This window comes from Heterocephalus glaber, unplaced genomic scaffold, assembly GCF_053883595.1.
Source record: "Heterocephalus glaber isolate CG9 unplaced genomic scaffold, H.glaber_assembly_v1.0 deba00001497, whole genome shotgun sequence".
Taxonomy (NCBI): domain Eukaryota; kingdom Metazoa; phylum Chordata; class Mammalia; order Rodentia; family Bathyergidae; genus Heterocephalus; species Heterocephalus glaber.
In genome coordinates, this window is record NW_028258320.1 from 47,944,404 (window position 1) to 47,959,196 (window position 14,793).

Genomic DNA, 14,793 nt, shown 5'->3' on the forward strand with positions numbered 1-14,793 from the left:
CTGAATAGTACCATATAAAATAAGTGTTAATGTATGACAGCATTGAGTAATGTTTACGTTAGATGAGCCTGAAATACCCACAATGGGTTAGGCGGGAAGCACGTTTTCCGCGGGGGCGGAAGCAGCAGTGCAGATTGGCGTACACAGTGAGGAAGTGGAGGTACTATAGATCACTTTTTCAAGAAACCTGGCTGTTAAGAAGACATTGGCGGGTTACGTGGGCGAGGGTAAGGTATTCATGCGGCCACGCACTCCCTACCTAGCCCTTTGTCAGCCCCGCCCCGCATGACGACGCGGTGGGCGTGACCGGGCGTCGTGCAGACTACGTCCCCCAGAAGGCCTCGGGGCGCAAGGCGGAGTTGAGGCCTGGCGCCAGCTCCAGCGGCGCGAGCGGAAGAGATGGAGCTTCGGTGAGGCGGCGGAAGAGGAGGTCGACGACATCGCGGTAACCACCACAGTGCGTTTCTCCCCTTTCCTTCGCTCCCATATTGCGGCTCCTTACCCCCATTCCTCCCCTCACAAGCCGAGGACAAGACTTTCTTTGCTCGTGTGTTTGTTACCAGTGGTTTTTTTCCTCACGTGATGCGCACAGTCGGCTCCTGCCGGGGGCGGAGGTTACTGGGAAGCTCCCGCCCTTCGACCCCTGGGGCCTGGGTCTAGACTGACGGTCCTGGTCCCTTCGGCCCTCGCTGGGGCGACGTGCGCAACTTGGCCCTCGCCCCAAGTTGTTCACCGCGTAGGCGTCTTTTTGCCAGTTTCAACAGGTAGTCAGCGGAGTCTACCCCTTAGGGGATACGAGGTCGTGGCCCGCGGGACGCAGGGTCAGCCCCTAGACGACCTCGGGGCTGCGGGCGATTCCTGGGCTCCGAGCCCGGTGGCTAATCTGCTCCGCGGCTCTGAAGCCTGGGGATACGCGAACTTCCTGCTTTTCCTGGGCTGCTCTCGGAGGACTCCCAAGTCCCATTATCAAAGTGTCCCCTCCCCCCCATACGGCCTCCTCTCAGAGTTGGGAAAGGGAAAAGGAGCATTGATGTCCTGAGGAACAGTCTCGGACTGCCTCTTGCAGGATCCTTGCAGTCCGTTTACTGCTGCTTCGGTTTCCTTGTCTAAAAGATGGGTCTTTTCTCTGTTCTACTTTCCAGGATTATGAGGTTCAGCAAAAGTGATACATGTGTCAGATCTTTGGACTATAAAGCATATTTGAAATGTAACCATAGTATCCTGCCTTCATTGCAAGTCAGTTGAATTTTAAAATCGCGTTCATGTCATTGTGAAGATCAGATGAGTTAATAAATATTGGGAATGTCTGTCTGGAAACTGTTATGAACCATACTGATGATCTCAGGCCAGGTTTCTAGAGAAGAGGTGACATTAAGGATTTATCACCTGTGGAGTCAGTTTTTAACTTTGCTTGGGTTTTAAGGCCCACCAGAATTTTGACTCTTCTTTCTCTTCAACACAGCTCTCTACCCTGCTTGCTCTGTTGTTACAACCTTTTTTTTCAGCATTGCACAGGTACAAGCATTTAAGAAAGAAAAGCACTTAAAACTCCTCAAGTATAGTGCTAAATTAGTATCAGTCTCCAGCAATTCTAGTGTCTTTCTCATTTTCAGATAATACTCATGCACTAAACTTAGCTCTTCTAACAGAATCCCATTAACCTGAATGCAGTAGTTGAAATGTGGTATTTTTCACCTATCCTGGGCATGTGTGCTAGAAGTCTATGTTTCCTCACGGAATTGAAAATATAAATAGCCAATAATTCAGGTCTAGTTTCTTTTTGCTTTTTTTTTTTTTTGGTACCGGGGATCGAACTCGGGTCCTTGTACTTGCGAGGCAGGCAGCCGAGGCACTGAGCTAAATCCCCAGCCCAGGTCTGGTTTCTTTTTTGACAGTTAACCTCCAAGACTAAGCAGGTTACTTTTTATTGTCTTATTTTTCCACTTGTAGAGAATATTTTTCATTCAGCTTTTTAAAAGATTGGGGTGTAGTAATTAGGTACTTTTAACCTGTGTAAGTTCTGAAACCATTGGTTGGAAAATACCAACCACTGGTTGAATATGGTTCAAGAAACAGAATGACAGTAAAGTGCATTAGTGTACAAAGTTGAACAAATGTAGCTCAAATTGGTGCTATAACTTCTAGGGTTTTTTTTGTTTTTGTTTTGTGAGGGTAGTTTCGTTCTTCCCTTTAATTATGAATTAGCAAGATAACTTTTTTTCACAACAGACTTGTATAAAAAGCTGACGGTCACTTTCATTAAAATCAACTTTGTGTGCTATAGTGTGTTTTAAACACTTGAGCTTTGACTCTTAAAAGTAATTTGGAAGGTAGACTTTACTCTCAGGCAGCTGTAGAATCTGAGTATGCATAGTGGATACTCAGTAATGATGATGCTGAAAAGTTCTGAATAACATTTTGTTGATTATTCTCTGTCACTGAAGTACACTTAAGAAAGACCATATTGTATTGTGGAAATAAAGCTCTAGAATCAAAGGTCTGAATCCTTGCTTTCTTGCATGTGACTTTGGTTTGTACAATCATTCTGAATTCACTTTGTCATCTGTAAAACAGGGCTTATAACCCTGTTTAGTTGAAAACACATTATTTGAACAAGGCACATACTAGTCACACTTAGTAAAAAATAGGAATCTTATTTAAAATTGGAATACTATTTAAATTTTTATTATTGTACTTTTCTGATAGGAGTAGATTTTGGTTATACATCTATATTCAATTTCCTAATGATTCACATGATCAGTGTTTCTTTGTTGGCCAAGGTTAAGGTTGTTGACTGACCATGGAACCTGAAACACTGCAAAGCTAATTGGCCAACATGGAGTTTGAATATATGACCTTGTCCTCATTAGCTTTATGAGCTAACTACCCACAAATAACTCACCAGAATAAATAGTAAAAGTGATGTATTTTTTAAATTTTGCATTCATATACCTCATTAGAGGTAAGTAAATAAACTACTGCCAGTAGTAAGAGTAGAGATTTTTTATTAAAAATTTATGGGACTGGGGATTTAGCTCAGTGGTTCCACCACCTGCCTCGCAAGCACAAGGTCCCGAGTTCGATCCCTGGTACCAAAAAAAAAATTTATGAAAACTAGCCCTCATACTATATATAAAACTGGTGACCTACAGGATAGTCTTTGACAATCATTAAACCTAACCTATAATTTGGGGATTTCTTTTAGTTTTAAAATTGTATTTGGTGTAGATTTCCCACCTACAGGAGAAGTGAGAAGAAATAGGAGTAGACTGTTCATGTGTTGAAAGAGAACCCCTCTTCTAGGCTGCCCACCTGAAAATGTGCTATTAGCTAGTGGGAAAAACATTTAGAATTCTCCATTAATGAACCCAGCAGGATGAATGAAGCTTGAGTAACTAAGAGGTTATTGAATTACAGAGAAATTGTCAGAACATTAGATAAAAAAAGTTACAGGGTGTTGTTGCTCAGCACCAGTAAGCTTGCATTTTGAGAGAATTTTCTCTTCTCAAAACATAGACGAATTTCTCCTAGTCCATGTATGTATTATTTTGTTTTGCTGTCTTGCCTAGCTTTCTGTATAGTTTTCCATTCTTCAAATTTATTCTTCAATTTTATTAATATTTGCTGTCCTCATATCTTTTTTTTTTTTTTTGGTACCGGGGATTGAACTTGGGACCTTGTGCTTGTGAGGCAGGTGGCGGAACCACTGAGCTAAATCCCTGGCCCTCCTCATATAGTTTTTTAAAAGCCAACTGTGTCTGAGGAGTAGGAATAAAATAGTAGCAAAGAAGCATTATTGCTATGGTTTTTCTTAGTTGTGAGGTTTCTAAATAATATGGGTTAACCTATGAAAATGATGATACAAATTTCTGGAATAGTCAGGTAGCTGACAGTTTGTGATCAATTAACTTGATACAGAGTCCAAAATGTGTGCAACAAATGTGTATTTCTAAATATCAAATCTACTTCTTAGAAAAGAATTTGAATATGTTTTAATATTGGCTTGTAATTGGGCTGTTTCAAGTTCTTTGCCATGCAGTGTCAGAAGAGTATTAAGGAAGGGAAGCACTTGAATTAAAATCCTCGAATTTATATTAATAGCACTATTTCTGTTTTCTTAACTGTAAAATAGTAATAATAAATCTAACACTGCTTATTTATAAAAGTTAAAGGAAACGAGGATGTCTTAAAATGGGGTGGGTAACTGTAGAGGAGAGAAAGGCAAAATTTAAGAGGAATGCAAAGACAGTCATATAAACATACATGATAGGCAGAGAGTGAGAATTTGAGAGAAGTAAAAAACATTGAGAATATTATACAGGAAGTTAGAAGGGTAATCTGATGTAGAGAGAAGGGCAGATTTAGAAGGTCACACTTGGAAATGAGAGACAAACAGTTAAAAGGAAGGAAACAGAATGAGAGAACCCAGGAGGGTATGATCAAAAAGTGGAGAGCTTATTCACTTGTTTTGGTCCGTTATTGAGGAGAACTTTCAAATATTTATAGTTAGCTAGGAAAGAAGAAAAGGAAATACTAATAGCAAATAAAATAATATGTAGTTTTTAATTACACTAACATCTTTAAATATAAAATTTATTCTCCATATTCAATATGAAAATACAACCATACCTTGTTACTTGACAGTTTTGAAACTGAATTTGGTACTTGATACATTTTTATGTGAAAATTTTGTCCTGCTACTTGTCCTTTGTTTGGTATTCCAGGGGGAAGCAAGAACTTGTGATCATTGTCTTGTGACTTACTACCCTTTGTGGCCAAAACAATTTATTTAGTACTCACAGTTTTTGGTTCCAGTCATACCTTCTAGAACTAATTAAGGATGAGTCTGGAGGTACAACTGTACCATGCCAGTTTATGTGTTACAGTCCTGTTAACTACCTAACCCTTCGGTGTAATTTAATCACATTTAAGAAAAATACTAAATGACTGTTGTTCTTTGCTTCCTTAAAAAGTTTTTTCCTCAAAAAAGTCCAGTGCCTGCTTTCTGTAGAAAACTTGGAAAATACAGAAGATCTAAAAGGATAATAACAGAAAACACTCATAATCTCTCATCTTCCATGTTCTTCTTTAGTCTTTTTTTTTAGATATTCATTCTGCTTTCATAAGAGAGTAAAAAAAAGCTGTTTTTAATTCTAAAATTATACTATAACCATTTGTGGTAGAGTTATCTTTACCTGTTTTGGTACTTAATGTATTTTCTCAAACTATACCTATATAGTGTGATCAGAATATATGGTGAATGTTTAAATTTTAAAAATTTATTACAATGAAAAAAACACATTGCCATTACTCCCCTCAAACACTACCCTTCACTTTGAACACACTTATCCCATTATTGCCACTTTCTGAAGCAGGTCTGGAACCCCTTTTTCATGAGTGTCTGTGTAGCGTGATTAAAAAAATACAGTGAATGCTCCTGCCAAGTACCATCCAGTGGAAAGGCAGGCTTATAAAAACATTACTGTGTGTCCTCATCCACCTTATTCACTGGATGTGGCTGGCACCTTGTGATTTCTACCTCTTACCCAAAGTCAAAATGACCATGAAAAGTTAATGTTTTGAAACGCTTCAGTATGTCAAGACAGCCATGATGGCAAAACTAAAGACACTCAAGAAAGGACTTCAGAAGTGCTTCAGAATGTGGCAAGGATGAGGAGAATAAGTGTGAAATGAGGGGTTGTATTTTGAGGGGATTAATGGCAGTGTGTCTTTTACTGTAATAATTTTTAAAAATTTAAATGCTGTTTTTCTATCATAGCTCATTTTTATTTTCTGTCCTTCTAGAATGTAACTTTAACCATAGAACCTGTGTTATTCATATTTGTGCCTTAGGCTTTTAGCAAAGTGTCTTACATCTAGTAGGTACTCAGAATATATTTGACATGAATTATTAAGTCCTCTAAGTAAAATCTCTCTTACTTAAATAGATCTGCCTATTTGCACATTGGTGGATTAGAAGACCATCCTTAAAGATGAGGAAAGATTGATTTTAGGGAGTGTATGTTTATTTTTTATTTTTTAAATTAAGTGTACATAGTGATCACATTCATTATAGGGAATTTGTACCTATAAATAATGTATCTTGATTCCTTTTTTTTTTGGGTACTGGGGATCGAACTTGGGTCCTTGAGCTTGCGTGGCAGGTGGTGAAACCACTGAGCTAAATCCCTGGCCTTATATCTTGATTCTTTTTTCTCCATTCCCCTCTCCTCTCTTCAACCCTTCTTCCCCTCATTTACAAAAGCTTTGTTTCCATTTTTTCTTCCCCGCCTTCTTACTCTCCTTCCCATTTGAACATTTTCTTTCTACTTCCCAATATCTTCCATCCATTTTAGCCCTTATTTACCTTTTCCTTTTCTCACACAAGAGAAACAATATGATATTTGAACTTGTGTGTCCGATTTATTTCACTTAAAAGTATGGTCTCGAGATGCAACCATTTGCCTAGAAATTTCTCAAGTGTATCCTTTATTGCAGAGTAGTGGGAGTGTATGTTTAGTAAGAAGCTACTGGTTAGCGTTTGTTGTATAGCAAGCTGCTTGAAGACTTATTAATGTAAAACAACCATTTTCTTATGTTTGTGGATTTTATCTGATTAAGACAGGGCAGTGTGGATTTAGTGTGCCTGAGCCTTACCTGGGAAGGTTCAAAAGCTGGTTGTGCTTTCATGGCCGGGAGCTCAGAATCTGGAGGCTTCTTTACTCATATGTCTACTGGTTGATGTTGGCTGTTCCCCAGAACATCTACACAGGCCAATTTGAACTTTTTCACAGCTTAATGGTGACTGATTTTAGCACCTGGAGTGAACTAAGTAGAAGCTGCATTGCTTCATTTGAGCTGACCTTGGAAGTCATGTAGTGTCATAGTTTGGCAGATTCAAGGAGATGGGTGCTTACATGGAACACATTTCTTTCTTTTATTTTTGCCTTTGGTACATACTCTTTTTTTTTTTAAACTTGTCATTTTTATTTTTTTCCCCCTTAAATTCTTTTATTGGTACATTTTAGGTATACATTACATTTACATTTATCATTGGGTACTTGTACCTGTACATGATGTATCTTGGTTCTTATTTTTTCCCCATTCCTTGTCCTCCCTTCACCCCCTCCACCCTTCTCTATTTACATAGACTTTGTTTCCATTTTTTTCCTTTTCTCATAATTTTTCCTTTCTCTTCTTTTCTCTCCCCTTCCCCTCCCACTACTCCTACCCCTTTGGACCTTTTCTTCCTATTTCAAATTATCAATTATTCATTTTAATCATTTTAATCCTATTTACACTTTCCGTTTCTCAACTAAAAATTTCCATTTCCGTTACACCAGAGAAACTATTCAGTATTTACACGTGTGTCCTATTTATTTCACTTAAGAGTATGGCCTCAATATGGATCCATTTAGCTATAAATGTCTCCAGTTTCTCGTTCTTTATGGCTGAATAGTACTCCATTTTATAAAAGAACCATATCTTCTTTATCCAGTTTCCAGTTGATGGGCACTTGGGCTGTTTCCAAGCTTTAGCTACTACAAACTGTGCCGCTTTTAAACATGGGTGTACATATATCGCTGTGGTATGATTCTTTTAATTCTTTTGGGAAGATAGCCAGCAGGGTGGAACACATTTTATCAGGAGTATTGAAATCACATTGTGAAAAAGACATGGGAGGTGGGGTGAGAGACAGGTGCCATCTTTGGGAAAGAATCTGTCACAACTACCAACTGAAATGAAAAGCAACAGGTTAAAAATGAGTTAATAAAACTGTCATTTAAGAAATAGCAGGCAGTAAGTGGCCTCTTGAATGTTGAGAAGGGTTTTTACCTATTGCTAATGGTACATTTATTAATTTGGTTGAAAAACTTATAAACCTAAAGCTATTTTAAATTATTTTCTTGACTTTTAAGCTGTGAACAAGACTTCTTTTATGAGTACACACCTATTCTATAATAAATTGCATGAACAGTATGCAAAGTTGGTCTTTAATCCAGAAATCCAAACTGAATACTTGGAAATTTTAAGTGCTCCAAAATCTGAAAGATTCTGGTCCCAAGCATTTTGGTTAAGGCATACTTAACCAATATGTTGTTTTTAGGGTTGTAACCTTTTAATGAATATTCTCTGTGTGTGCACACATAACGGATGTATTGCCATTTAGTATTAATGTTGATTAACCTTACTTCATATAGCAACAGTGTGCAGAAAAATAGGTGGTAAAAAAACTTCTAGTATCTCTCTTTTGTTGTTTTAAGTCTATAATTTTACCCAGTCTTCCATCCACTCTTTAATTTGGTTGGTTTTTGACCGATGTTTTTAATCTATCTTTGTCATCTTATATTACTTTTTTCTCTCGGTGCTGTTAATCTTACTTCCAAAAATAGATAAATGAGCAAATTTAATTAAATGTGTTATTTGCACTGTCTCCTGATCATTAATGAATTTGTAAGTAAGGTCAGACCTACGATCTTCCTAGTATTACAATTACTGCATTCTTCATATTCACTTAACTGATGATTCTTGGCTTTATACAGTTTTTAATTTTAAAGCTTCCATGTTTTGTGTGTTTGTGCTTTTAAGCATTAGAAATATAAATATCTTTCAATAACATCCTTTCCATATGATTTTTTTTGTCTTTTTCAGTTGAAAATGTTTTATTTATACATTTCTGAATGATGGAAATTTATGATGAAAAGATCGTATGCTGCTTGCTGTTAGGCTTTTTTATTTCTTTGAAGTAACTTTGTAAACTCTTTACATTTTATCAATACACATATAGTTTAAAATAGACGTAATTTAAAAAGTCAAATAGTGGGGAAAAAAAGGACTTGACAAAATATAGTGAGTAGTTTTAATTCTACCTTTTCCCATTCTCTGTAGTTCCTAAAGGTAACCACTTTCAACTCCTCAAGCTAGTTTTGTTTTTTTATGTTTTTTGCATTACATAACTCCATATTTTGAATTGGTTTTTTTTTTAGAAAGGTAATCTTTTGATTCACCTATTAAATGAATTTCCACTATGGTAAAGAAAGATTCAGTGTTTTTAAGTAACTGTCTTTATTGCTGCTTCTCCCCTAGCCTCTCAATTTAGTTATATTACAATGTTTGGTTAAATCAAATACTGTAGTTAATGTTGTATTTACATTATTATGCCTGTGCAAATTTTATTCACTAATAGTGTTGTAAATAGCCTCTGAGTGTGATTTTCTATAAGGTCTATTGCAGTAACCTGTAAGTTGCAGTGTTTTTTGTTTTCCTCCTTCTGCTGTCCTGCCCTTTCCTCCTTTCTCCTCTCCCACCTCCTTATTTTCTGAGACTAAACTCTGGCATATTGCACAGTTCTTTTCCTGGGATGATTTCCCTTGTAATCCTTAGATGTTTTTCTTTTTCATTTTAGTGTATTACCTCTCATTGTCATTGGATGATGACTGTGATAAACTATTTGTTTATATAAATCCTACTCAACCCACTGAAATGACTTGATGACTAAATAGGATGCTCATATATAAAATAATGCTACATGATCATTATTTTAATATGTAAAAGACAAAGTAACAACTTAGTGCTCAAATATAGTAATTAAGCTTAGGTTTGCAGAGAGGGCCTGGCTGTAGAAAAGAAAGGATGTTATATCATCCTTGATTGTGAGCTATACCTTCAACTTCCAAAAATAATTTTTTTGGGGGAAAAAACCATAAATGTCAAAAGAAAACTAGAAAATACTCAGTCATGAATATAAGAATCTCTTTAATTCCACTACCCCAGGGTGACCACTGTTAACAAATTTAGTATGTATTTTTTATGCTTTTACCTATGTGTTTGTGTATGGGTTGCGTGTGTGTGTGTGTGTGTATGTATGTTTAAATGGAACACACTACATGTACTTTTTTCCTGTATTTTTTCAATCATAAAAATATTAATCTCTTTGACTCATGAGAATTTCAGTGCACAGAACCCTAGAAATTTTATTTTCATTAAGAACATGTAATGATTATCATTTATTTGATTGTAGATTATTTATTAGGCCCTGTGCTGATACCTTTTCTTGATTTCTGTTTATATTGACATTATTTCAGATTAAGGAGTTCTAAGAATGGGAAAAAAATTCACTCAGATATCCCAAATGTTAACATTTTATTGTATTTTCTTTTTCAGAACATAGGTGTATACAGTCATGTGGTGTTTAATGATAGGCTGTATTCTAAGAAATGCATCTTTAGATGATTTCGTTGTTGTGCAGACATAGAGCATTTTTATGATCAATCAGTGGATGTGGGCCTTTGATGCAGTCAAGAGATGTTACACAAACTATGTAAGACATGACATACTGTTGTACAATAATTTTTTTAAGTAGAAGTAGTACAGTCTAATGGTAAAAAGTATATGTAGTAAATACATAAATAAGTAGTTTTTTTACAATCGTGAAATATTAAATACTGTACAATATTGTATGAGCTATACTTTTGTATAGCTGGCAGCTCAGTAAGTTTGCACCATCATCAGCACAAATACCTAGTAATGTGTTGGTTTTCAGTGTTACTATGGCTATGCTATCACATAGTGATAGGAAAACTACAAAATGAGGTTGTCAAAATCAGGAAATTAACATTGACCTAATGTTATAATCCACAGACTTGTTCAGATTTTAGTCATGGTCCCAATACTGTATTTTGTAGCAAAACAAAATTTCACATCATGGAGTATATTCAGTTGTCATTTTTTATTTTCCTTTAATCTAGGCCATTCCTCAGTCTTTTTCATGACATTGACATTTTTGAAGAGCGCAGGCTAGTTATTTTGTAAAGTGCCTCCAACTTGGGTTTATCTAATGTTCTGTCATAATTGGATTCAGGTTATTCATTTTTGGCAGGAGTACCACAGAACTAACATGCTTCTCAGGTGTTTTAAACATTTTAAATGTGTAACTCAGTGGCAGTACATTCTCTTTGTAATTCACACTCACATTCCCTTTGTAATTTTAAAGTATCCTGTTAAAAAATGTTTGGAGATTTTTTTGTTTGCTACCAGGGATTGAACTCAGGACCTTGTGCCTTCGAGGCAGGCGGCAGAACCACTGAGCTAAATCCCCTGCCCATGGAGATTTTGTAAATATCTTGTTACTGTGAACTTTTATGCACTAATTTTAATATCCATTGGTGATTTCTATATCCATCAGTAACTGGTGCCTGAATAATTTTCAAAATGGTTTCCAAGTGATGATTTTCTGTCATTCATTTTAGTACTTAATTTTTATGCCACCCATGATTTGGCCATTGAGAGTTCCTTCAAGCTGATTTGTGTATCCTTTTGACATGTTTCTGTCATTCTTTAAGCACTATCTTACTTTTTACCACAACAAGATATTCTGGGCTCACCTTCCGCTCTCCCACCCCCAGTCCTGGAATAAGTAATTTCTTCAAAGAGCCCTGATTCATTCTATTAGAAAATGGCTTTACTGATTGCTGCTAGGGTATCATTGCTGTGCCCTCTCAAGAGACATCTAGGAAATAGATATGTGTATGTAAGTGTATGCATACATACTAATAGATCTTTTCCTGTCTAGTAAAAGTGAGTGAATTTATATGAATACCTCTAATTTTGATCTAACACTGCAGAGTTTATCTTGTCTTCCTTTAGCTCATATAGTCCATCCAAGAAACCTGGTTCTCTTGTTCATAGTTTTGCTTATTGGTTCAATCCTAGAATATTAGGAAATAGTTTAAGAATTGCTAACTCATACTACTATTTGAAAGATTCCTAGTAAATGAGGTTCAAAGTTTGTTTATAGTTTTTTCCTTTAGCTCAAGGGCATATTGTCTGATCCTCAGTGGTCCAAGTTTGATAGCTACTAACCATGTGGAATTGAGATGTATCCCAAATGTAAAATATGCATTGGATTTTAAAACAATACAGAATTAGGACTGTGATATATTGCATTAATATTTTTATAATATTTTGTTGATTATATGTTGAAATGTTTTAGATGTATTACATACTATATTAATATAATTAGTTTCACCTATTTTCACTTTATTATGGCACAAGAGATTGACCCATGGCCTTCACACTGAGCTGCATCCTCAGTCCTATTTATTTATTTATTCTAAAAAATTTTAAAAATAACTATTATCAAACACACATACAAAAAAATTAAAACCATTCAAAGAAGAACAATGCAAGGGGAAAAAAACCCTACAATAATATTCAAATACAGTAGAACTCAATCAAAACAATAGAACTCAACCAAAAAGCCCTTTTTATTTTGAGACAGGGTGTTGCTAAAGTTACCCAGGCTGGACTCAAAACTTGTGATCATCTTGCCTCAGCTTCCCAGAGTACCTGGATTACAGACATTTGCCACCATGCCCAGCTTTTTTTTACTTTATTTTAATTTCACTACTAGGAAATATTAAGTTACACATTTGGCACTACTTTATTTTCATAGGGCAGTACTGATTTAAAAACGATGTTCAAAAGTTATATGAATAGTTTTATTCCTCTAGCATACCCTCTCTCCTATACCAGTGGTTATGTTATTCATTTGAAATGTAGTTCAGTTCATTTCTGTTTGTATTTTATGTTCTTCTCCTTCATCCTCATATATCTTATTTATTCTTACGCATATGAAACATTAACATGGTTCCAAAAGTTAGCATTGTTTAAAAATATATTCAGAGTAGTATCATCTTATTTTCCTTTATACATGTACTATTTAATATTCTTAGGCTGTTTTCAATATTTTGGATTTACAAATAGTGCTGTAGTCTTCTCTGTAGATATTTTTGTATATTGGAGGTATATCTTTGTTTTTGGGGGTTTTTTTTTGTTGTTGTTTTTTTGCGGTACCGGGGATTGAACTCAGGACCTTGTACTTTCGAGGCAGGTGTGGTGCCACTGAGCTAAACCTCCAGCCCTTCTGATCTGATATTTTGTAAGAGGTTTTCTTACCCACATCCTCAGATGATCTTTTTGGTATATTCCAGCTTGTGATGCCTAGTGTTGCCATTGGCAACTGGGAAGCTGATTTGCAGAATGAAAGCTTTAGTGGTAATTAGAGGGTTGGTCACAGCAACTGTCAGAAGGTAATTGTACTCACTTGCTGCTAAAACACATTGCAAAGATTGGATAGAAACGATAACAAGATGATACTGGTGATTTGCAGAATTTTCTTTTAAATGACTTTGTACAATAAAAAATAAATGTTGATGTTGAGACTTGAATTTAAACAAAGTATTCTCAAACAGTGAAGATGAGGGCGACACAGAAGGAGGGAAATAAGATTCTCCTTTTTTTTGTCGTCTTTTTGCTTTTGTTAGTACTGGAAAGCTGTCTTCCTATGTTTCTAGGTGTGCTTGGTTCATGAGTAGATGCATGGTATTTCATTATATGTTAGATCTCAGAGCAAATCTGAGATTTTGATGTATGTTACATCTCAGAGCAAACCTAAGTAAAATTTTATTGTATGTTAGATCTTAGAGCAAACCTAAGTGAGTTTTAATCTTGGTTATTTAAAGTCTCCTTGTACCTGTCTTATTAGGAGTATTACTTTTTTAAGAAGAAACTAATTTGCAACTGGCTATAAAGAATGACATTGTGTCTGGGATAATGCTGTACTAACACACTGTACTGTCCCTCAAGAGTACTTCTTCAGTCTCCAAACCCAGCACTGACAATCTGTGACAGCATGTAAATTGCTGAGCAGTAGCTGGGGAAGATGGACAGCAGAGTAAAGTGATTGTATGTAAGTTAATGAGATAGAGGGAGAAATGAGAGACCAGAGCAACTCTTAGGTTTTGTGGGCAGTTTGAATGGAAGCTATTCTAGTTAGGCTCTGCTAATGAATATGAAATTAAAAAAAAATCTAGCGTGCATGTGTGTCTTGTGTCTTAGGTGGAAACACTAATTTTTTCAAGGTATTATTTTGTCATCAAAACTGTAAGGTAGAATGAAAAATTTTGAAGAGATTAGAAATATTTTATACCAGGAAATGAAACTATGACGGTCAGGGTAATAAAAAACAGGGGCTTAATCTTTTTCTAGGAATTATTGTAGTAGTAGTGAGACCAGTTACCATATTTAGATCCAAAATGACTGAACCTTTATCTCAGGCAAATGTGTATTTCTTTTGATTGATTTGATTTGGTTTGATTCATAAACACACACATATGCGTACTACTAGCTGGTATTTTTTCAAAATTACACGACCAACTATAGCAATCATTGTCAGACATCAAGGAATGACTTTCTGGGCTTCTAGATATTTGGATCATGGAGGAGAATTTAGTGTGGGGGAAATTACGGTTCCTTTTGTTCCCTGATTACAAGAATAGTTATACCAAGTATAAATTGAATACTCAAAACGTTTTAAATTTCAGAGCATTTCAGATTTTCGATTTTTGGATTAGGAATGCTCACCAATATTCTAAAATTACACTCTAAAATTTGAAACAATTCTGGTTCCAAGCATTTCAGATAAGGAATATTAAGGGATTAGACCTGGGGTGCATTGTTTTAAAGCCCATTCCTCTTGTTGTTCTGTTTCTGGTTTCAGGTTAAATATATTACTGCTTGATTGATCATTGATATCATTGGATTAAGTAAGCATGGGAGATGTATCAGTTTTAAGGTAGCTTGTTACCTTATTTTCTCTACACCAGTGATACATATTTTAAAAAGTATATTCCAGGGATAAATGGGAGGGCACATGTAGTGATCAAGGGAAGATGTAGAGATCTAAAGATATCATAATAATGCTACTTCTTTGGAATTATTGGTAGGGTCTAG

The 14,793-nt window shown here is 35.8% G+C and overlaps 1 protein-coding gene across 12 annotated transcripts in view; it reads left to right on the top strand.

Annotated features, from left to right (window-relative positions):
- The first annotated feature begins 301 nt into the window (after positions 1–301).
- Positions 302–14,793, top strand: part of R3hcc1l (R3H domain and coiled-coil containing 1 like) — a 134,972-nt gene continuing 120,480 nt past the window's right edge. For 8 of the 12 annotated variants that reach the window (XR_015440393.1, XR_015440394.1, XR_002392594.2 and 5 more), the window contains exon 1: positions 304–457. The gene's annotated coding sequence lies outside the window, so the exon portion shown is untranslated. Of the gene's footprint in view, positions 458–14,793 lie in introns of all 12 variants that reach the window. The other 4 variants (XR_015440396.1, XM_004838633.4, XM_004838632.4 and 1 more) reach the window with 4 other exon arrangements.